This window comes from Hemitrygon akajei, chromosome 2, assembly GCF_048418815.1.
Source record: "Hemitrygon akajei chromosome 2, sHemAka1.3, whole genome shotgun sequence".
Classification (NCBI taxonomy): domain Eukaryota; kingdom Metazoa; phylum Chordata; class Chondrichthyes; order Myliobatiformes; family Dasyatidae; genus Hemitrygon; species Hemitrygon akajei.
This window is the reverse complement of record NC_133125.1, coordinates 42460329-42485196: the sequence shown is the minus strand read 5'-3', so window position 1 is coordinate 42485196 and position 24868 is coordinate 42460329. Positions and strand designations below refer to the sequence as shown.

The 24868-nt window shown below is 40.0% G+C and overlaps 1 long non-coding RNA gene across 1 annotated transcript in view; it reads left to right on the top strand.

Moving 5' to 3' along the window:
• The window catches only part of LOC140741242 (uncharacterized), a 94962-nt gene extending 72604 nt beyond the window's left edge, over nucleotides 1-22358 (top strand). Inside the window, exon 3 of the long non-coding RNA XR_012102039.1 lies at nucleotides 21928-22358. This is a non-coding gene — a long non-coding RNA (uncharacterized lncRNA). The remainder of the gene's footprint in view (nucleotides 1-21927) is intronic.
• The last annotated feature ends 2510 nt before the right edge of the window (nucleotides 22359-24868 follow it).

The following is a 24868-nucleotide window of genomic DNA, read 5'->3' as shown; positions in this document are numbered from 1 at the left end:
CGGTATAACATCATACTCAAATCCTTCTTTTTGTGCTTACGGAAAAATTGAACTGACCAAGTCTCTACATCAGGAGGGGGCTAATTGATTGTTTGTTGCATTTAAGCTTGAGTCTCATTGTATTCATTACACAAGAAAAAGAAGGTTGCACAAAGACCTGGAAGTACAATTGCATGAACAGAGAATTAAGAAAGTAAATTGATTGAATGTTGAGTTTATCTGAAAGGAGATGTGTTGCCACTACTTCCAGCTTGTTTTGTAATAATCCAGAAACGTGACCAGGAATGACCTGGAGTCCCTGATCCTTGCCTGCCAGGTGTGATTCCTATATGAATTTTACATACTCTGAAGCCAATCCCTTTTGGGATATTTTGAGGAAAATTACACTGTCGTCCTGGGACCAACTATCTTGAGTAATTCTTACCCTATAAGATTGGATTAGGAATTTTGTGCGAGAAAGTCCTTATTTAGCTCTTGATCCTGCCTTCACCTAGCATCAAGGCCAACCCATGGACCTTGCTCTCAACATCCTTTGGTCCAGGCCCTGGCACCCTGAACTTCTGTTCACCACTCCCTTCTCCAAGGTTCATGCTCCCCAGACTAACTAATTTTCACCTACTCATTGCCCCTCCCTTCCAATGTTCAAGGATGCTAACTCCTGTCCAATCTAGGATTTCTCCATACAGAGCTTCCTCTATTTCCAGCAAGGGGCTTTTCAAGCCCTTTTGATGGCATGACCTTCAAAGTCCCTGATGTTTCTGGATGTTCATGGTCACCCAACGTCCCTGACACCTCTGTCCTCACCAAAGACTAAGGATTGGTCTTTACAGACTGCTCCCCACAGATTTTCTCTCTGATGCCATGAGTCCACAACCAAAGACCTAACCATTCCACCCCCCCCATGCCTAAGTACATGACTGACTCAGACCCTGAGGAGCCTCTTTAGCGACTATGATTGCAACAGGATTGACAACACTTACCTGATCATTGCTCTGACCCGAAACCCCAAATCTTCTTGGGAAATAACCCTCCCCAGCCATTAATCATCCTCTGGGACTCAAACTCAGACTTTATTTCTTGATATTTTGGTGAACAGTTCTTCTCTACCCAACAGCTCCTCTTATTCCCCACCTCCCAAAGAACCCATACTAGATCTCAGTCACTGGTGCCTTAATTTTCTAAAATGCCCACCTGCTCGCCAGGAATGAGACTTTAGAATTTCTAGACTATGAAGTGCTCTTCTAATCATGAGTAGTTTTTGTCAGGTCAGGATTAAATACTGCAGCAGATTTAATTTATTAATTTAAAAAATCAAAAACACGGTAAGATGTTAATATCCGTCGTGCCAATGAGTCGTGAGCACTCACTCAAGAATGCCTTGATGTTGGGAGTGGCACAGGGTTGATAAAGGCCTGGTGCAAACTGAAATTAATGCAACACTCCACAATAGTTATAAATGGTTTCAAATATTGAAACATATTTTGCAGAGTATATTTAGGGTAATTTAATGCACTCAACTTTTGTGGACTCAACATATTCAAATTTCTGCCTTCTTAACCCATTTCTTGAAATTTAGGATCTCTGATTTCCTTTTGGCCCTGGAAACATACTTTCTTTTGTTACGTACCCCGTAACTGGGTCACTTACCAGCAAAGATAGAGCGGTCCGTTGAAGTCTGATGGTACTATTTTTAAAAGTCTTTATTAATAAAGGGGCACAAAAATAAGATTAATACAAACATTCAAATAATATACGTCGTCAATACTCAATCTAAAAGCGCGGGTATAATAATAATCAATAAGAAATAGCTCTATCGTTGTCTAGGGGATATTGTATTGTCCGATGGAAAAATAAAAGTCACTGTCATTCAAGCTGCAGCTCTTTGGGTTTAAGAGAGACGGTTTTAAACTTGCCCGGGTCTTTTATGATGTCAATCCGTTGAGTTGGGGGAGTTGGTTCCCCGTTGTTAGTTCAAAGCCGTTTTCCGTGGTACCAGCCACCAGTCCCAGGCAAGGGAACTGAACGCACGTGGCTTCCTTCAAATGGCTTCCCGCTATTCCGGGATTGCTAGCGTTTCTTCTGGTGCGTCTGAGGGGCCGTTCCTACAGCCCCTCTTTTATCCTGACTTGCAGGGTCATAGATGTCAATCAGGTTGGGGGATGATGCAATCTCTCCCCTTCACCCAGCCTACTTTGCCCGAGGGCTCTCACGTAGCATAGGATCTCAATCCACAAATGTGTCTCCAAGAGACAATGGCCATGTCTCGTGACTTTACATCGCCGGGGAACGAGGCATTCTGCACGTCTCTCATTTCCTGGGTCCCCTGATCCAACCCAATAGTGACCTTGCGATTCTCACAAAGGAGGGGGCTGCGGGCATAACAACTTAAACAATCTATGATATTGTATAGTTCTGCTACCTATATTCCAAATTCTATACTCTCTATATTCCAAAGATAAGTATTAATGTTTCCGTAGTCTCTTCATGGAAGGAAGCCCGGCATCTCTGGTGCCATTCTCAAAAATCTCTGCTGGAACTTTCCCAAGGCTTTATTCTTCTATAGCCAAGTATCCAAACAGAACTTTAATAGTCTTCTCCACTTGACTACATGTCTTTTTACTCCACCCTTCACCCCTACCTTCAATTTACTTCTATTTAGAATTGCTTCAGTTAGTTAATGTTATATTTCCTCAATATTTCTATTCACATTAAAGACTTACGTTTTACGCATTAGATTACACTTGCTTTGTCATTTCAATTATCTTCCGATGTCTGTAATTATCCTCTTCACCCATTCTTGGTTTATGATATTCTGCATCAGACAAAGATTTTGGAATTTTGTTGTCTGAATCCCAGGAGAACATTTCTGCGTGTATCTTCTTAGTTAGCTGGGATGTGCTACCTTTATCCCTTGGCTAATGTCATGTCTGGAGAACTACAGCTCCTTAGAAGCCAACAGATTCCTCTCTTTCAATCTTTTTATTAATATTTAAAATATTATGAATGAGATACAATTCAAATAATGGTAAGGGATTACAAATATATAGACTCCCATTATACATAAAGTATTACATAAACAATGAATAGAGCATAAGTAAGTTTCCCAAAACATAAACCGTATAGTATATATATGAACAAGGTAAGTTTAAATATTTCATAATATATAATGTAAAAAAGAGAAAAAAAAAATCTATCTAAGGAAGTTAGCTAATCTACTAATCTAGTATCAAGAAAAAGAAAAAAAAACCAAAAAGAAAAAAAAATTAAAAATCTTTTAAAAAGAGAAAAAAAAAAAGGGCTGTTCATAGTATCTCACGAGTATACATAAACATCAATGACGTCAACTCCGATCCTCTCAACATACATACGATTAAGGCTGAAAAAAAAACCAATAAGCCCGGCACAGGGCCATTACATCATATGAAAATATTGAATAAATGGTCTCCATATCTTTTCAAATTTAATAGAAGTATCAAATACAGCACTTCTAATTTTTTCTAAATTTAAACATAACATAGTTTGAGAAAGCCAATGAAATACCGTGGGAGGATTAATTTCCTTCCAATTCAACAGAATAGATCTTCTAGCCATCAAAGTGAGAAAAGCAATCATTCGACAGGCGGACGGAGATAAGTGAAGTAAGTCCATCATCGGTAAACCAAAAATTGCGGTAATAGGATGGGGTTGTAAATCAATGTTCAATACCGCCGAAATAATATCAAAAATATCTTTCCAATATTTTCTCAAAAGTGGACATGACCAAAACATATGAGTTAAAGAAGCGATTTCTAAATGACATCTGTCACAAATAGGGTTTATATGAGAATAAAAATGAGCTAATTTATCCTTGGACATATGGGCCCTATGTACAACCTTAAATTGTAATAATGAATGTTTGGCGCATATAGATGAAGTATTAACTAATTTAAGAATTCTATCCCAATTCTCAATAGGAATAATAAGATTAAGTTCTCTTTCCCAATCATTTTTGGTCTTATCAAAGGGCACTGAACGTATCTTCATAATTATATTATAAAGTTTTGATATAAGCCCTTTTTGAAAAGGGTTTAGTTCAAACAAACTTTCCAAAGTATCTGAAGACAGAGAATTTGGGAACGAAGGAAGTACCGTACTTAAAAAATGCCTAACCTGTAAGTATCTAAAAAAATGAGATCTAGGCAAATTATATTTATTAGCTAGTTGCTCAAAGGACATAAAACAGTTGTCCAAAAATAAGTCGGAAAATCTTAATAATCCCTTAGTTTTCCAAGCCAAAAAAGCATGATCTATAATTGAGGGATGGAAAAAACAATTAGATACAATAGGACTATTTAACATGAATTGAGTCAACCCGAAAAATTTCCGAAATTGAAACCATATACGTAAGGTATATTTAACTATCGGGTTGTCAATTCGCTTCGGCAATTTAGAAAGAGCAAAAGGGAGAGATGTCCCTAAGATAGAACCCAAAGCATAAGCAGAAACCGATTTGGTTTCCAAACTCACCCAATGAGGGCCAAAAGGACCATCCCATTCTTTCAACCAACATATCAAATATCTAATATTAACTGCCCAATAATAAAATCTGAAATTGGGTAATGCCAACCCACCATCCTTCTTTGTCTTCTGTAAGTATATTTTACCTAACCTGGGATTTTTATTCTGCCATATATATGAAGAAATTTTTGAATCAACATTAGTAAAAAAGGATTTCGGAATAAAAATTGGTACCGCTTGAAAAACATATAAAAATTTAGGTAAAATAACCATCTTAATAGCATTAATCCTACCTATCAGAGATAAAGATAATGGTGACCACTTAGTAAACAAACCTTTAATCTGATCAATTAAGGGTAAAAAATTAAACCGAAATAATTCTTTATGGTTTTTGGTAATTTTAATCCCTAAATAAGTGAAAGAATCGTTAGCTAATTTAAAAGGTAAAATACCATAATTTGGGACCTGTTTATTCAAAGGAAACAATTCACTCTTATTAAGATTTAACTTATACCCAGAAAACTCACTAAATTGAGCCAACAATGATAAGACTGCTGGAATAGATTTTTCAGGATTAGAGATGAATAATAATAAATCGTCTGCATATAAAGATACCTTATGAATATCTGTTCCACGATTAATACCCAAAATATCATGTGATTCTCTGATGGCAATTGCCAAAGGTTCTAAGGCGATGTTAAATAGTAATGGACTAAGAGGACAACCTTGTCTAGTGCCCCGAAATAAACGAAAAAATGGAGATCTTTGATTATTAGTAAACACCGAGGCTACTGGAGTTTGATATATCAGTTTAATCCAAGAAATGAAGGTCGGACTAAAATTAAACTTCTCCAACACATAAAATAAGTAGGGCCATTCAACTATCAAATGCTTTTTCCGCATCTAATGATATAACACATTCTGAAGTATTATGTGAAGGAGTATAAACAATATTCAATAATCTCCTAACATTGAAAAAAGAATAGCGATTTTTAATAAAACCGGTTTGATCTTCCGAAATAATTTGGGAGCCAACAGATTCCTATCTTGCTGGCAAATGTTCATGTTGTACTTTGTTAAAGACCTTCTCAAAGTCTGTATCAACAAAATGAACTGCTATTTTTTTTTAATGATGATGTCATCCTCAATGTGCTGACAGGTTAGTGGTCACTTGTGTGCCAGAGAATGATTTTCCGTAACAAGAGAACGATCCATAGCATTCCCCGATATTGAACACAGCAGTGTCATTGTGTGCCCTACAGACAACAGTCCGAGGATCACCTTGAACAAATGTTTGACACGAGCAGGTGCAGCATAGTCACAGCTGTGAAAACAGGATCAAGACTGGTGCCTGGAAATTCCTTCCTGAGGATTAGAGCTGGATATTATTATGGGGAGGAAAGGCTTTTATAAATTGTTCATGCAAAGTACATCAGTGTGCATCACCGAAAAGCTTCCACGCCTCTGGGAGTTTGAATGTCGATCTCATTGCTTACAAAGGTGGTGGAAGTGGAGCTAATCAGAGCTTTCACAGAAGGTTTAGATAGGCACCTCAGGGAACATAATTTGCAGGACCTTCGGGAAGAGAGCAAGGCATTAGGACTGAGTAAATTGGTGCAACTATTTTATTTTAGTAACAACAAATTCAACATAATGGATTTCAAAAGTAAAGTGCCCACAGAAAATGAAAATAATGGGAACATTCATAACCTCCAGAACCCCCGTCCCATCACAACTGGTCATTAATGTGAAAAAGCATTGCTAACTAGCTTGGATATGTGCAGTGCAGCAACGCTCCAATAGCTTGATATTATCCTGGACAAATTTGCTTGTCTGGCACTTTTTTTCTAATGCCAACACATTGCATTATTCATTATCTACAATATTAAAACTGCCCTGAGAGCAAATTTCAGTTGCAAAACTCTCTCACTCCAGAGATTAAATGTGGCAACATCACAGGGGAAGCATTACTCCCAAGACATTGACTAATCTACCACAATTTCTTTTCTGTTGTTGGTAAGTCAAGGAGAAATCCCACCATCATTCACCCTCTCAGATCAGACTGAAGAAGTGAAATAAAGCTACCTTTCCATTATCCAGAAGTCTCTGGCACTTAATTGTGCACAGAACCAATAACTTGTCAGCACAAGTAGGTGAATATCATGGCAAGAAGTGGCATCTTTTATCAATTTCATATGTTTCAACCAAGTCGAGAAGACCAATGCTTCTGGTGGACTTCATGAATAAAGTGGCTAGAGAGATGGTACCTTACGAGGGGTGATTGATAAGTTCACGGCCTAAGGTAGGAGTCAATTTTAGAAAACCTAGCACATTTATTTTTCAACATAGTCCCCTCCTACATTTACACACTTAGTCCAGCAGTCGTGGAGCATAGGGAACCCCTTCTTTGTAGAAGTGGTCCACAGCAGGGGTGATTGATAAGTTCGTGGCCTAAGGTGGAAGGAGATGAGTTATACAGCTCTCATTACATGCACATGCAGTTCAACTCTTTGAGAGCAAATGCAGGAAGTTTGAAGTTAATAACTCATCTCCTTCTACCTTAGGGCACAAACTTATCAATCACCCCTCGAATGTTAGTTTATCTTTTTTCAAAATTTCCAAGATATGAGTAAGATTTCACTAGATTGGTGAAGTATATGTTACACTTTATTTTAGAAAGGTGGGAGACAGAAAGCAGGAATCTACAGGCCAGTTAGCAGAACAACTGCCAGAAGAAAAAGTGTTAGAATCTATAATTAAATATGTTAAACTAAGACACATAAAATTCAAGTTAATCAGGCAAAATCAAAATGGTTTTATCAGAGAGAAATTATGTTTGGCCAAATATTTAGAGTTCTTTGAGGAATTAACATGCCATGGCTAAAGAGGAACCAGCATATATAGTAAGATTTTGAGAAGGCACGGCATCAAAGGTTATTGCTCAAAATAAAAGCTCGGGGTGCATAATGGAACATTTTGCTGAGCTTAAAAAATTGTCTGGGTAATAGGAAAGAAGTATTTGTCATAAGTAGATCTTTTGCTGGTTGGCAAGATGAAATATTGGGTGTGTCCTAGATGACTCAAATTCTCACATATCTTTAAGTGACTTCAATGAAGAAACAAAATGTATAGTTGCTACATTTGCTGAAGATGCTTCACTGGTAAGAAAAGAAGGGCAGAAGGAAGATCTATAAATGGACATAGATCAGGAAAATGGAGAATAATGTGGCAAAAAGTGAACTATTTTTTGGAGAAGTAAAAGTACTTCATGATCCATTTGGCCGAGTTCTGCTTCCTAATTCACATATTTGTATATCTGTATATGTGCTCCTAATTAGTTATGAATCATAATACAGGTAACTGTCTACATGCTGGAAGTAATCTTTTGCATTTCAATGACTTTCTTTGGATTGTTATATATGTGTAACACAATGTTTGAATTCCATTAAATTGATTCAACACATGTTAAGAGTGCACAATGCAGACTCTAGAGAGAGTGGAGACCCCTCCCACTTGACTTCTAAGAGAAGAAAGTGTTGTTCCAGTGAAAACAGGATGTGGACAAAAAATGCATTAAGTTGTCGTGGGAGGTGGAGGGAGATGGAATGTGTCCTTGAGAAGATCTTGGCCTTAATTTGAAATATGCAGCAGACTTCTCATGCTTTTTGTAACTTTTGCTGTGGCAGTTAGTTATTACATCTCCATTTCACTGAGGGACCCTGCTTGTGTAAAAACGTATAAATTAGCAGTTCAAATAATTATATTAGTATATATCTACCGTAATATTAATAATTATTTATTAAATAAAGAATATGTAATGATTCTATTCAGTTGACTTTACCAACTACTTATTGTTTAAGATTAAGCAACATGGATGTAACAATTTTTTAGTTATCATTAATGCAATAATTGCCTTCAAATTATAATTGTTCAGTGGTACTTTTTTGACTCCATTTGTGATAATCTTACTTCAGTTTTGTTTGATTTTAAATCTGGTTCATTAATATGTAGTATGTATTGTAATGCTATAATTGACTACCATGAATTGTTTAACTGCCAGCTCTTACATGGGTGGTCGCTGCAGATGCTTGTTATGTGATTTCAATGATTCCTGAAAGCACAGCAGAAACACCTGTTCCTGCTTTGCTTAACCTTTGCACTAGATCCCTTTCTACGGCTGTAAGTGTTTAACGGTTATTTGTCCACCCACTACCCTCAGTTTGCTCAATGCTCATCCATCGTGAAATAACTATGACATAGGTTAGCTCCATTCATTACTTCTTCTTCCTAACCCTCAGCATAATGTATCATTAGCTCAAAGATCTCTAATTTCCTTTTGTCAGATGACATGGGTTCTTAACAATGTAAAATTTAGAGTAAGATACAAGTAGGGGCCGTTACAACAGAAAGTTCTCATCACAGAATATTTCCCCTTGTATTGGTATTTTCTAATGCTCTGAAGCTGGTATTGATTCTCAAATAATTGTTGTAAGGTTTAGGCATGGCCATTTCATTAGTTTAAATTGCTCTCATTTTCTGATGTGACCAGTAGAAGATATGTACTGATATCAAGTATAATTTGGTCCTAAATAATTCTGCAAATCATTTGCCATCTGTATTTTAACTAAGCTGCTAATATATGATTTCCCACCAAAGCTATAAGCTTATTCTTTTTCAAACATTCCTTCTCTTTACTGTTCTTTCATTTACTCGAAGTCCAGTGTCTATTTTTCTACTGTTTGTTCATTCTAAATTGCCTTATGATTGACTCTCTTTTGAGTCTATTCTGGACACAAGTTTTAAAACGACCATAAATAAAAATACATAAGATTAGCTTATATACGTAGACATAGAAGATGTCCTCAATGGTGGGGAGGGTTGTCCCTGTGATAGAGCTGGCCGTGCCTACAATCTTCTGCAGCCTCTGATCCTGTGCACTGGAGCCTTCATACCTGTCAGTGATGCATCCAGTCAAAGTGCTATCCACTATACATTTACGGAAATTTGCCAGTCCACGATGACGTACCAAATCTCTTCAAACTCCTCATGAGTAGAGTGACTGATGTGCCTTTTGCATGATTCTGTCAATGTTTTAGACTGTGCACAGTACGTCCTTACCACACTTCGCCACCAAGCCAGTGTGAGTCACATACCATAAAAAAACCGAGTGCAGGATTCTGCAGTTGGTGACCCAGCTGGGCTAATCCTGGAAACTATAGACTCGTGAGTCTCATGTCGGTAGTAGGGAAGTTAACTGAGATAATTCTCAAGGATAGGATTAATGAGCATTTGGAAAATCATTGCCTACTTGGGGAGAACCAACGAGATCTTGCGCGGGGCAAGTTGTGTCTTACTAGCTTGACGGAGTTTTTTGATGAAGTGACAAGGGTGATTTATGAAGATAGAGCTGTGGATGTTGTATACATGCCATTTGACAAGGTCCCTCATGGGAGGCTCATCTAGATTAACATGCATGGGATTCATGGTGAATTGGCCATTTGGATTCAGAACTGGCCTTCCCATAGAAGACAGAGGGTAGTGGTCAAAAGGACTCATTCTAGCTGGAGGTCTATGATTAGTGATGTTCTGCAGGGATCTGTACAAGGACCTCTGCTGTTTGTGATGTATACAAATGACCTGGCTGAAAATACAGTTGGGTGGGTTGGTACGTTTGGTGGTGTTGTGGATAGTGTGGATAACCAGCAAAGAATACAATAGGATATAGATCAGTTTCAGACATGGACGGAGAAATGGCAGATGGAGTTTAACACGGCCAAATGTGAAGTGTTGAACCTTGGTAGGTCAAATGTAAAGAGACAGAGCTGAAGGATTTTGGGCCCTAAGTTCATAGCTCCCTGAAAGTGGTTCCATGGGTTGATAGGGTGGCTATGAAGGCATATGGAATGCTTGTCTTTATCAGGCGAGGCATTCAGTTAAAAGGTCAGGAAGTTATGTTGCAGCCTTATAAAACCTTATATAGGCTTATATAGTTATACGGCCTTATATAGTTAGGCCTCATCTGGATTAGCATTCAATTCTGGCCACTTCATTGTAGGAAGGATGTCAAGGCTTTGGAGAGCATGCGGAAGAGATTTATCAGGACGTTGCTTATAGTAGAGGCATGTGCTAAATCAAGAGGTTGGAGAATCTTGGGACATTTTCTCTGGAGCAGTGGAGGCTGAGGGGAGATCTGATAGTGATTTATAAGATTCCAAAGGGTGTACTGTAGATAGAGTAGACAGACTATAGCATTTTCCCAGGGTTGAAATGTGTAATATCAGAGGGCATGCATATAAGAGGCAATTTTTTTTACACAGAGAGTGGTGAGAGCTTGGAATGTGCTGTCTGATGTGGTGGTAGAGGCAGACACACTAGGGATTTTTAACAAGACGTTTAGATAGTTACATGAATGTGAGAAAAATGGAAGGATATGCACATTGTGTAGGCATAAGGGATTAGTTTAGTTGACCATTGCTTAACAATTTAATTGGCTCCACAAGACATTGCGGGCTGAATTGTTTTATGTTCTCTATGAAAGCTTCTGCTGTCACTTTATTATTCCGAAGCAATTGTATATGTACCCATGTTCTCTGCTCTGTCATGTCGTATATTTTCAACAGGTACAAAAATAGAATGAAGTGACATAAATATGCACTGAAAAATTAATGCTTGATGTTATTTTTCCATCGGAATGAATGAGTTGAAGCCTGCTTGCAATGAGGACGCTGATTCAGTGGGGGATTATGGCTAATAAGGAGCCTCCTTTTATAATCCAAATATCATTAATCTGAGCCACCTGCCTTGCTGTGTCTTCACAAAAGATGTGAAGCGATAGAAGAATTTATTGCTAATTGCCAGTGTCCTTACCATATGAAAATTCAGGAGATTAGCTATTGCTACAGTGCCAAGATGAAATGCAGATCTTTAGGGATAAAGCTCTATTAATGCTGCACGTTATGTGAAATGTAGATTGTGAAACTGTCAATGTGGTGGTGCAGTTAATAATAATTTACAAAGCAAAATTGAAGCAGAGTTTTATTCCTATGATCTAATTGGTGTCAAACCGCTGTTGAGACTAGTTTCATATCAATTACGAGATTAAATTACAATTGTGAAGTCTGGTACTGGCATTTATAATTATTTAAAATGCCAACAGATCCTTCATGACGTTACTCCAGATAAGACAGATGAGATGCCAATTTGTATTGTACAAATTAAAATATACAAACTGCTGGCTGCTGCTAATTGAATGAATGATGATACCTTGTCTCAATTCAGTGGTAGACCCTGCTTAAGATAAATGATCATCTCTACATTTCAAAAGTTTTAGAAGAATCTTGAGTTTTTAACAATAGCTGGAACTTTTCTTGGCACAGCAATAGGAACACCATAGCATCATGGCAACATTTCACTCAGGAAGCAGTCCAACGCTGGCTCAGTCAAACCTGTCCACCTTGGAATGAGTTGACTCAGTGAGTGGGATCTCTGACTCAGTCCACAGATGTCTATGAAGGTTAATGGAACAGAGCTGAGGAGAAGAAGCTGGATAATGTATAGATCATAGCAGTCCTTCCTGAGATGGTTCCTCCTGAGATCCAGAAGCATATTGACCGAAATAACACAAGGTCTTGTACACCACAAGATCAGGGATTACATTCTTGATCTGTTGAGTTAGTTCTATCAGGCATCAAGCCTGTGCCACATTTGGTCTATTGATATTTTAGTAGGAAAGCAGAGAGGCAGAGAAAGAGCATAGTTCCAAATAGTGCCCAGTGATATTTAATAGCTAATCAGAAATTGGATAAGATACCATAGGAAGCCAATAACTTCAATACCCAATGAGAATGCAGATATTCAGAAAAGGAAGCATTGTGAGAACCAAACATTCACAAAAAGAAATAAAACTTAAAGGGACACCACACAACATGCCAGAGGAACTCAGCAGGTCAGGGAGAATCTATGGAGAGGAATAAACAGTCAATATTTTGGGCCGGGAACCTTCAACTGATGAGGTGCCTTGGTCTAAAGCATTGACTATTTATTTCCATAGATGCTGCCTGAGCTGCTGAGTTCTTCCAGCATTTTGTGTGTGTTGCTCTGGATTTCCAGCATTTGTAGATTTTTTTGTTATTTAAAAATGAAATTCACTCCTGTCATTTTAGTGTTCATATATTTAGGAGTTTTATATGTTTTGTGGATGTAGAATTTAAAACCAATTATGGTCATTCATGCATATCAATAAAGTCAAATGCTGACTGTATTTTAATCACATAAAAGGTTTAGTATTATACAATGCCTTTCATGTCCAGCTCTATGCATCCCTCAATACTTACATCCCTTTAAATGTACACACTGTTATATTGTAGGAAATGCAGCAACCTATTAGCACGTAGCAAACTACCACAGCAATAGTATGATAATCATTAGACCAATTTTCAGTGATTTTGATCCAGGGATAAATACGAACGTTTGTACTAGCCAGGACATGAAGGACACCAAGGTAACTGGCTGATGCACCATCAATAACTCTAGGAGACTGGAAGTGAACGATAGGCTTTTATTAACAGCAAAAAGGGAGCACGACATGTCGAAGACTGAGGGAGGAGCAGTGCCCCAATCGCCTTTATACAGGGGTCTGTGGAAGGAGCCACAGGAGCAGTCAGCAGAGGGGCGTGTCCAGACAAGTATATGTAGTTCACCACACTGGCCTGATATTCGTCTCATCAACCTGGCTCCTCTCCGGCAGTAACACACTGGAGTGCCGGCCTCATTTCTTTTAACTCACAGCTCTGGAGTTGGAGTTGAAACCACTAATCTCTGACCCAGTGGTGAGAGTGTTACCAAATTGAACACAACAGACACTGTTGCTCTGTCACCCAATGTAAGAAAGAAAGAGAGAGACATATGATAAGACCATAAGACCATAAGATATGGGAGCAGAATTAGGCCATTTGGCCCATTGAGTCTGCTCTGCCATTTCATCACGGTTGATGGTTTTTCCTCTCAGCCCCAATCTCCTGCCTTCTCTCCCTATCCTTTCATGCCCTGACTATTCAAGAATCTATCAACCTCTATCTTAAATATACATAAAGACACGGCCTCCACAGCTGCCTGTGGCAAAGAATTCCACAGATTCACCACTCTCCAGCTAAAGAAATTCCTCCTCAACAACCCCATTCTAAAGGGATGCCCCTCTGGTCTGAGACTCTCCCACCATGGAGAACATTCTCTCCACATTCACTCTATCAAGGCCCTTTATCATTCTGTAGGTTTCAATGAGTTCTCCCCTCATTCTTCTGATTTCTAGTGAATACAGGCTCAAAGCCATCAAACACTCCTCATATGACAAGCCATTCAATCCTGGAATCATTTTCATGAACCTCCTTTGAACTCTCTCCAGTTCTAGCACATCCTTTCAAAGATAAGGGGTCCAAAAACTGTTCACAATACTCCAAGTGAGGCATCTCCAGTGCTTTATAAAGTTTCAAAATTACATCCTTGCTTTTTTTATTTTGGTCCTCTTGAAATGAATACTGACATTGCATTTGCTTTCCTCACCACAGACTTGACTTGCAAATTAACCTTTAGGGAATCCTGCACAAGGACTCCCAAGTACCTGTGCACCTCAGTCTTTTTTTTGTATTTTCCCTGCATTTAGAAAATAGTCAACCCTTTCACTTCTTCTACCAAAGTGCATGACCATACACTTCCCAATGCAGTATTCCATTTGCTATTTCTTTGCCTATTCTCCTAATCTGTCTCAGTCCTTCTGTGGCCTCTCTACTTCCTCAAAACTACGTGCCCCTCCACCTATCTTCATATTGTGTGCAAACTTTGCAACAAGGCCATAAATTCCTTCATCCAAATCCTTGACATATAACCTAAAAAGAAACAGTCCCAACACAGACCTCTGTGGAACACCGCTAGTCACCGGCAGCCAATCAGAGAAAGCTCCCTTTATTCCTACTCTTTGCCTCCTGCCAATCAGACACTGCTTTATCCATGCTAGTATCTTTCCTGTAGTGGCATGGGTTTGTAGTTTGTTAAGCAGCCTTGTGTGGCAACTTGTCAAAGGCCTTCTGAAAATCCAAGTACACAGCATCACTGATTCTCCTTTGTTTACCCTGCTTGTTATTTCTTCAAAGAATTCCAACAGATTTGTCAGACAAGATTTTCCCTTGAGGAAACCATGCTGACTATGGCCTATTTTATTACGTGCCTCCACGTACCCTGACACCTCATCCTTTATAATCTACTCCAACATTTCTCAACCACTGAGGTCAGACTAACTGGACCATACTATCATTTCTCCTGCCCCTCTCCCTTCTTGCAGAGTGGAGTGACAATTGCAATTTTCTAGTCTTCTGGAATCATTTCAGAATCTAGTGATTCTTGAAAAATCAATACTAATGTCTCCACAATCTCTTTAGCTACCTCTTTCAAATCCTGAGGTGTACACCATCTGGTCCAGGAGATTTACCTACCTCTAGACCTTTCAGTTTCCCAAGAACCTTCTCCATTGTTATGGTAATTAGACACTTCATGACCCCTGATACCTGGAACTTCCACCATATTGCTAGTATCTTCCACAGTGAAGACTAAGGCAAAATACTTATTCATTTCATCTGCCATTTCGTTGACCCCATTACTACCTTTCCAGCATCGTTTTCCAATAGCCCAATATTCACTCTCACCTCTATTTTACACTTTATGTATCTGAAGAAACTTTTGGTATCCTCTTTAATATTATTGGCTACCTTACTTTCATATTCCATCTTTACATTCTTAATTAATTTTTACTTGCCTTCTGTTTTTAAAATCTTCCCAATCCTCTAACTTCCACCTAATTTTTGCTCAATTATATGCCCTCTCTTTGGCTTTTATCTTGGCTTTGAATTCTCTTGTTAGCCACAGTTGTGTCGTATTTCATTTAGAATATTTCTTCCTCTTCGTATTGTATATATTCTGTGCCTTCTGAATTACTTCCAAGAAATTCCAGCCATTGCTGCTCTGCCGTCATCCCTGCCAGTGTCCTTTTCCAGTAAATTCTGGCCAACTCCTTGCTCATACCTCTGTAATTCCCTTTACTCCACTGTAATAGTGATTAATCTGATTTTAGCTTCTCCTTTTCAAATTTCAGGGTGAATTCGAACATATTATGATGACTTTCCCCAAAGGGTCCTTTTACCTTAAGCTCTCTAATCAATTCTGGTTCATTGCACAACACCTGAACCAGAATAACTGATACCCTACTAGGCTCAACCACCAGCTGCTTTAAAAAGCATCTCATTGGCATTCTAGAAATCCCCCCTCCTGTAGTCCAGCACCAACCTGATTTTCCCAATCTACCTGCATATTGAAATCTCCCGTGACTATTGTAACATCACCTCTTTGGCAAGCATTTTCTATATCCTGTTCTAATTTGTAGGCCACATCCTTACTACTCTTTGGGGGTCCATCAAGGTCTTTTTACTCTTGCAGTTCCTAAGCTATGTCCACGGTGATTCAGCACCTTCTGACCCTATGTCACTTCTTTCTAATGGTTTGATTGCATTATTACCAACAGAGCAACCCCCCTCTGCCTTCCTGCCTGTCCTTTTGATACAATGTGTATCCTTGGACATTAAGCTCCCAGCTATAATCTCCTTTCAGCTATGATTCAGTGATGCCTACAACATAATTCCTGCCAATTTGCAACTGTGCTGCAAGTTCACTTACCTTATTCTGTAAACTGCAGGCATTCAAATACAACACCTTCAGTCCAGTATTCACCCTTTTCAATTTTGTCCACCGTTTATGCTGCAACTCATCCTGTTGACTGCAATATCAACAGCCTCTCCTCACTGCACATTGCCTCTGTTTGTAAACCAGCTCCCTCATTCTCAGCACGATCATCCACCTTTCCTATGATACTCCTTGCATTGAAATATATGCAGCTCAGGAGACTACTCGCACCCTGCTCAACATTTTGATTCCAACTTTGCCTGAGGTTCTACCAACATCTGTCTCCACAACCTCTGCACTAGCTGTTCTGGCACTCTGGTTCCCAGCCCCCTGCTTTAGTTTAAACCCCACTGTGCAGCATTAACAAACCTTCCGGCTAGGATATTAGTCCTCTTCAGTTCAGATGCACACTGTTCCTTTTGTACAGTTCCCACCTTCCCTGAAAGAGAGCCCAATGATCCAAAAATCTTATATCCTTCCTTCTACACCAACTCCTCAGCCACATATTAAACTGTGTAATCTTCCTAGTTCTGGCCTCACTAGCATGTGGCATGGGTAGCAATCCTGAGATCACAACCCTATCCTGCCTGGCATCTCTACTATCCTAGCTGAGCAGATATAAAGAAGGGAAGGTAAAAGAAAACCTAGCCTTGAGCTTTTCTTTTCTTTTGCTTTCTCTGACTGAAGCCTCTCTTTGTTGAAGCCTCAAAGAGCTAAAGCCTCGAGATCACCACTCTGACCCTGTCCAATCAGACGACAGCCGGTCCGCTGGCTGTTACTGCGCTTGCCTCTGCCCTTCTTTAATTTGCTAACCAGTTGCAAACACTGATTAGTCACTGGTCAAAGCTCTTTCTTGCTGTTCCGATCCACTGCTGCTTTTTGTACTCAAGCAGTGGAAATGATGAATCCTTGCATTTCCAGGGAATGCAATTATTTGGGATACTATACCAGAAACAGCAGTTGAAACAGAGCCTGAAGATTTCTTAAAAGTGAGTAGCATTTGAAAACAATTAAAAGTTCACATGAAAAAGACAGAGTGATGAGATTAATGACTAGAAATTTATCTGCACAATACAAAAATAATCATGTTGTGAAATTCAAAGTAAAGCCATTTTGAAAGTCTTAGAGCCAGTTACAATCATCCAAGAGTCAGCTTTGGGCAAGAGTTTTGTTTTGGCCAACACTCTTTCCAGGGGCAAGCTCAGTCAAATGCTATTAACAGTATTATCGTCCTCAGCTTCATTGTCGTTGAGATTTTCAACAACATGGTTCCGAGAAATGACGCTGTTCAGCACAAAAGAACCAATCTTTACTAATGCCAAAGGTCAAAGGCCAAGGAGCAAGGTTCTTTAATACCTCTTCATGATAAACCTGCACCCCACTCTGCGTGCTAGTAGCTTGCTCTGCAATGCTGAACACTGAAGTGTAGTTCCATCTTGAATCACGTTGTTACAACCAAAACTGCCTTCCAGTGCCCAGTATTGGGATCTTCATTGTGAAGTATCACGGCTTCTAAGAGGAGTAGGTCACCTAAGGCATTCATGAGCTGAGAATCTAATCCCTCATCCTCCCAACGTTTACATGCCTAATCTACATGTATTTGAGAAGATCATCGGGATCTCTCTTCCCGCCATCACGGATATTTACACTACACGCTGCATCCGCAAAGGAAACAGCATTATGAAGGACCCCATGCACCCCTCATACAATCTCTTCTCCCTCCTGCCATTTGGGAAAAGGCACCGAAGCATTCGGGCTCTTACGATCAGACTATGTAACAGTTTCTTCCCCCAAGCTATCAGACTCTTCAATATCCAGAGCCTGGACTGACACCTTGCCCTATTGTCCTGTTTATTATTTATTGTAATGCCTGCATTGTTTTGTGCACTTTATGCAGTCCTGGGTAGTCTGTAGTCTAGTATAGTTTTTTTTCTGTGTTGTTTTTTACGTAGTTCAGTCTAGTTTTTGTACTGTGTCATGTAACACCATGGTCCTGAAAAACGTCTCGTTTTTACTATGTACTGTACCAGCAGTTATGGTCGAAATGACAATAAAAAGTGACTTGACTTGACTTGACTTGAGTAACTTCGATCCAGACTGTGCTCCTACAAGTTAATCCTCTGATGCACCATCAATAACTCTCTCTGAGACATAAAGGCGAGATATCGGCTTTTATTGACTGGAAGAAGGAACAAGCAGTGGTTGACCACCATACTACATCCTGGAGACAGAGAGGCCGGGCTCAGACCTCAATCGCCTTTGTACCGGGGTCTGTGGGTGGAGCCACAGGAGCAGTCAGCAGGGGGTGTTTCCAGACAGGTATATGTAGTTCACCACATTCACCCCCCCTTTGTTTTAAAAGAGAGTCCGCATGGGGCGAAGTTTCTTACAAGTATATTTACAGGTTAAGTCTATCAGGTGGTCGAATCTGTCGCTGCGATCTACGTAGCACCGGCTGTGATTGCACAGGTGCCGGTGGTGATTGCACCGGAGACGGTGGTTGTGCTGGTTCCGGCCTAACTGGAGGTGTCAGCCCACTAGGCGTCAGTGATCCCTCACGCGTGTGCGAGGCGCCTGGTATATACGCGTACGAGACGCCCGGTATATGATTGTCGTGAGGAGTCTGTGTAGGGCTTGGTGTGCGCGGTGTCACCTCGGGTACAGGGTTCATAGTTACCGTGGAGTGTTCGGGGTAGTGGTCTGCTGCTCCTGCGGGCGCCAGGTCGCGGACGGAGACCGTGTCCTCCCGCCCATCAGGTAAGACCACGTAGGCATACTGGGGGTTCGCATGTAGAAGGTGAACCCTCTCGACCAGCGGGGAGTATTTATTACTCCTCACATGTTTCCGGAGCAGCACTGGCCCTGGGGACGTCAGCCAAGCTGGTAGGGTGGTCCCAGTGGCAGACTTCCTGGGAAAAGAGAATAGGCGTCCGTGAGGGGTGGCATTGGTGGACGTACATAACAGGGAGTGGATAGAGTGGAGTGCCTCAGGGAGGACCTCCTGCCATCGAAAGACCGGCAACCCTTTTGACTTAAGGGCTAAAAGTGTGGCCTTCCACACTGTGGCATTCTCCCTCTCCACCTGTCCATTTCCCCGGGGATTATAACTCGTGGTCCGACTAATAGCAATGCCCCTAGCTAGCAGGTACTGGCGCAGCTCGTCACTCATAAAGGAGGACCCTCTATCACTGTGGATATAGCAGGGATATCCAAACAGAGTGAAGAGCTGGCGCAGGGCTTTTATGACGGACGTGGTAGTGGTGTCGGGGCAGGGAATGGCAAAGGGGAACCGCGAGTACTCGTCAATAATATTGAGAAAATAGACATTGCGGTCGGTGGAGGGAAGGGGGCCCTTAAAGTCAACACTCAGTCGCTCAAAGGGGCGGGTGGCCTTGACAAGTTGCGCCGTTTCAGGATGGTAGAAGTGCAGTTTCAACTCAGCGCAGATTTGGCAGTCCCTGGTCATCGTCCTGATGTCCTCCAGGGAGTACGGCAGGTTCCGGGCTTTCACGAAATGGTAAAATCGGGTGACCCCTGGATGGCAAAGATGTGCATGAAGGGCGTATAGCTGGTCGAGCTGTGCGCTAGCACACGCTCCCCGGGATAGGGCATCAGGGGGCTCATTGAGTCTGCCAGGCTGGTACAGGATATCATAGTTGTAGGTGGAGAGTTCTATTCTCTACCGCAAAATTTTATCATTTTTGATTTTGCCCCGCTGTTGGTTGCTGAACATGAACGCAACCGAGCGCTGGTCGGTCAGCAAGGTGAACCTTTTGCCGGCGAGATAGTGCCTCCTGTGTCAAATAGCTTCCACTATGGCCTGGGCTTCTTTCTCCACCGCGGAGTGCCGAATTTCAGAGCCTTGAAGGGTACAAGAAAAGAATGCTACTGGCCTGCCTGCCTGATTGAGGGTAGCAGCAAGCGCGAAATCGGAGGCGTCACTCTCTGCTTGGAAGGGAATGGTCTCATCCACCGCATGCATCATTGCTTTGGCAATGTCCCCTTTAATGCAGCTGAAGGCCGCGCAGGCCTCGGCAGAGAGGGGAAATGTGGTAGTCTTAACCAGGGGGCGGGCCTTGTCTGCGTAATGGGGGACCCATTGGGCGTAATAGGAAAAGAAGCCCAGGCACCGTCTGAGGGCTTTGAGAGTGGTGGGAAGAGGGAGTTCTAACAGGGGGCGCATACGGTTGGGATCAGGGCCAATGACCCCGTTTTCCATGACATACCCAAGGATAGCGAGTCGGGTGGTTCCGAACATACACGTCCCTATTATAAGTAAGGTTCAGGGCTTCGGCCACTTGGAAAAATCGTTGGAGGTTGGCGTTGTGATCCGACCAGTCGCGGCCACAGATGGTGATATTATCCAGATAGGGAAATGTGGCCTTCAGTTGGCACTGGTCCACCATCCGGTCCATTTCCCTCTGGAAGACAGAGACACCATTTGTGACACCCAAGGGGATGCGCAGGAAGTGATAGAGCCTGCCGCCCACCTTGAAGGCGGTGTAGGGGCGGTCCTCTGGGCGGATGGGGAGCTGGTGATAAGCGGATTTCAGATCTATTGTCGAGTACACCTTGTACTGAGCTATCTGGTTGACCATATCCGCCAAATCCAATCTTTCCGGACGTAAAACACTTTCCATGTTTTAAAACTTCCAGTCAGTAAAATTGATGCACCATCAATAACTCACTCTGAGACGTAAAAGTGAGATATCGGCTTTTATTGACTGAAAGAAGGAACGAGCAGTGAGTGACAACCATACTACATCCTGGAGACTGAGAGGCCGGGCTCAGACCTCTATCAATCACCTTTATACAGTGGTCTGTGGGAGGAGCCACAGGAGCAGTCATCAGGGGGCGTGTCCAGACAGGTATATGTAGTTCACCACAAATACTCTAATAGATATTTAGAATAGAACAGCATAAAGTAGTAAGGCTTCTCAATAATCTCTTCAGGACATTTAATAATCTCCTCTTAATACAGTAGAATATTTAACAGAGGCTGCAGATGATTATTGTCTCACTTGATTAAGAAATGCACTTATTGGCCTTAGGTTCTCATTTGAAATCACAGGCAGATTTCTAATGACACAGCCCATTTGCTGTATTAATTACAGAGTTGACGCTTTAGCTTGACAGCTACAATCCCACAAAGCCTCTGTGACAGAAGCATGAGATTGCCGTAGTGTAACGTTGTGCTTCAAACAGAAATGTCATCTCTATCCATCTGTGATTTGTCAAACAACGATAACTTCTCAACGGCAGATTTTTCTCATGGTGGTGGGAATTTTGGCTCCCCAGTTGGAAGGTAGCTGCAAATGTGTCAGCCTTTGTCTTTAGCAGTCAGATACTAGGCCCCAGCCTGGCTGAGGGTGCTATCTGTTTGATTGTACACCACTATTTGTCACCCAGCCTGCAGTATTGCAGTGCCTTGCGGGGTTGCTTAGCACTGTATATTGTTTTTACGTTTGCGTGTGGTGCATCTTCACCAGCTTGGCACTTCAACTTTTGGTGAGCCTAGTGTTGCTCCCGCCAGCCCCTTCTGTGCTCCTTCCTGAATCACAGTTAGTCCCTGTTTTAATTGTAATGGCAGAGTGAGGCTTATGCCAGACTATGAGGTTCCAGATTGTGGTGATGTACATTTCTGCTTCTGCAGGTGGCCCACAGCACTTCAGTTCTGATCTGCTCTGAGTCTCTTCCATTTTGCAGAGTGGATTCGACACGCAGCATGATGAAGAACCGATGCGAAGATGGGATTTTGTTTCCACCAGGACTGTGTGGCAGTAGATTCTACCAATGCCACACCCATTTCCTGAAGATGGTTTGATGTGAATGTAGTCAAGAAAGTTTAACCCTCATGTTGGTTTGTTTTTAAAGCAGCAGTAGGGTGACACATGGTGACATAATTATGCTAGAAAAATGTGTGGAGAGATTTCTAGGTCTATTCTTTTAGAATACTGATAAATAAACAATAAACTGATTCACCTTCTTTAGTAATGGCTAAGAAAATAGAAAAGTAAAGGATCATAACAATAAGAAGTAAATCGATCAACACATGACTAATAAATCAGAAAATGACTACTGAAATAGAGAAAATGTCATATTATAGATGGCAAATCCTGGAAAAGACAGAAGCAAAAATATACCAATATTAAAAATTTTGTTTTTCATTGTAAATGTTGTAAAAATACTGTAAATAGAATTTCTTTCAATTAACAAGTATCTGTATAGAATCAATTTTAATTGATATGCATATTTCATAATGGATCATTTCTAATTGTAATAATTAAAAACTATAAGCAATTTTGATCACAGAAATTATTTTTGGACTTTTGGTCTAACAAGAAGTTTGTTTACTAGTAATAGCAAATTACCTATCTCTCTACTGCTTGCTTTTTGGATATATATTGTGGTAGATTTGGATTATTGCAACAGTGTGAAAGTGGCAATAGTGAATCAGTACATTATTTTTCTTCTCTCCCTACTTGTATTTCCATTAGAGATAATAGAAATAACAATCAGGAAAGATGTAAGACTGTCACCTTCCCTACTGAATGATCCTCAACCAAGATGAGCCCAGTTGAGCTCCCGTAAATCCGTTGAAATTGTTTGCTTCAAAGTTTTTCCTTGTTATTCTGTGTCATCAATTTGCACTGTATTCTTGTTGCTTTTAAAAACGTCATCGGTTCGAATACTTCAGAATTGTCCCTCGTCAGTCCACCATAGAATACAGAGCAGATAAAGTTAACCATTTTAATCTGTACTAAAGCTCAATGAAAGGTCAAAGTAAATACAGTACATATGTAAGACTGCTCTTGGAACATTCCTTGAACCAATGGTTGACAATGTTTTGTAAAAGCTGGATGCCTTCAATTCTTGATTTATTAATGAACGGTGTATAATTAATGCGAAAGACTGAAAAACACATGGGGGTCAAGTGGGAATTCAATTATTTCTCACATTTTTCTTACACTCAAGCATCTTGGACGACTGCTAATGTGCATGAAAACATTCTACATTGGGATCAGACCACTTATATATCCAATATATGTACAGTATGTTTCATATTCGGTTTTTGAGTTAATGGTGTGCTCATTGACATTATCAACATCACCGTAGTGGAACTTCAGAAAACTTTTCTTAAAGAGCATGGGATCAGGTTTAAGGGGGAAATGCACATCAGCTTAATAATGCTGTGCAGTTATTTTTCATCTTCAAACACATGCTGCTTCTAGTACATTTCAGATTAGAGATCAAATACCTTCTCGCTGAAGCATTGACCTTCAAGCTAAAGTTCACAGAACTTATAGTTTTTTCTCAAAGAGAACTCTGCAGGAATACTGCTTAAAACTCACTGACTTACTCTGCTCCAAATCATTGGCATTTCCTACTCTCAATGCGTCAGCTAAATTATATACAACTGATAAATCAGAAATTAGCTTTGACTAACTATAATCCGATTAAACTATTTGGCTGAATGTACCATCAAACTGCCTGTTAGCATGAGTGCACCTTAATAATAAAGGCAAACTGAATAATATACATAAATTGTCAAACCTCCTGTTCTTCATATAACACAGAGATATTTTGGCCAATACATTTGTCTTTCTCTTTCAATATTTTTATTAGCTTCTGCATAAAGGAATACAGAATACAAGAAGATATATATTGTAGGTCAAAAGAAAATAATAAAGTAGTACCAAGTACATTGTATTAAAAATACAGTTGTAATCACAAAACCTTGTATTCATAAAAATTAAATTAAATTGTAATATTGAAATATAATAATTTTGTTATACAGAAAAAAATCTAAACCCATTACCAAAGTGAGAGCTGTTAGGAAAAGCAAGAAAAAAAGGGGTAAAACCCCTTATCATATAATAAAATATATTATTAGTCACCATCTGTACTTTTACAACAAATCAAAGGTTTTGAAAATAACTCAGAAATGGTCCCCACAATATATAAAAGTCTTGGCTAGATTCAAAAACTGAACATCGGATCTTCTCTAAATTTAAGCATGACATTACATCCCATAACCATTGAGCATGAGTAGGCGGACCAGCATCCTTCCATTTAAGCAAGAATATCCTCCTAGCTATAAGAGAAATAAAAGCCAAAATATGCAAATCAGTTGTCTCCAAAATAGTCTTTTCCTCCAACAATACCAAATAATGCGGTCAAAGGGTTAGGCTTAAAATTTACCTTGAAGAGTACTGAAAAGTTTGAAATACTTCCTTCCAGTATCTTTCAAGGCTCGGACATGTCCAGAACATATGAATTAATCAAGCTTTTCCATTATTACATCTATCACAGAAAGGGGATATATCCGAATAAAAACGAGATAGCATATCTTTAGAAATGTGAGCCCTATGAACCACTTTAAATTGTAAAAGGGAATGACGGGCACATAATGATGAAGTATTAATCAACTTAAAAATTTCATTCCAAGTTTCCTCATACATAAATAGTCAAATATTTTTGCTTTAAATTCTGCTTAACTTATTTTGAATTAACCGAATGTTGCAAAAATGAAAGCTGGCATTGTAAAAGTAGATTATACATGTTGAAGAATTCTCTAAATTTTATCTGATTTTTTGTTAACCCTACGTATTAATTACTTGAAAATGTTAAAACTGAAATTTTGTGA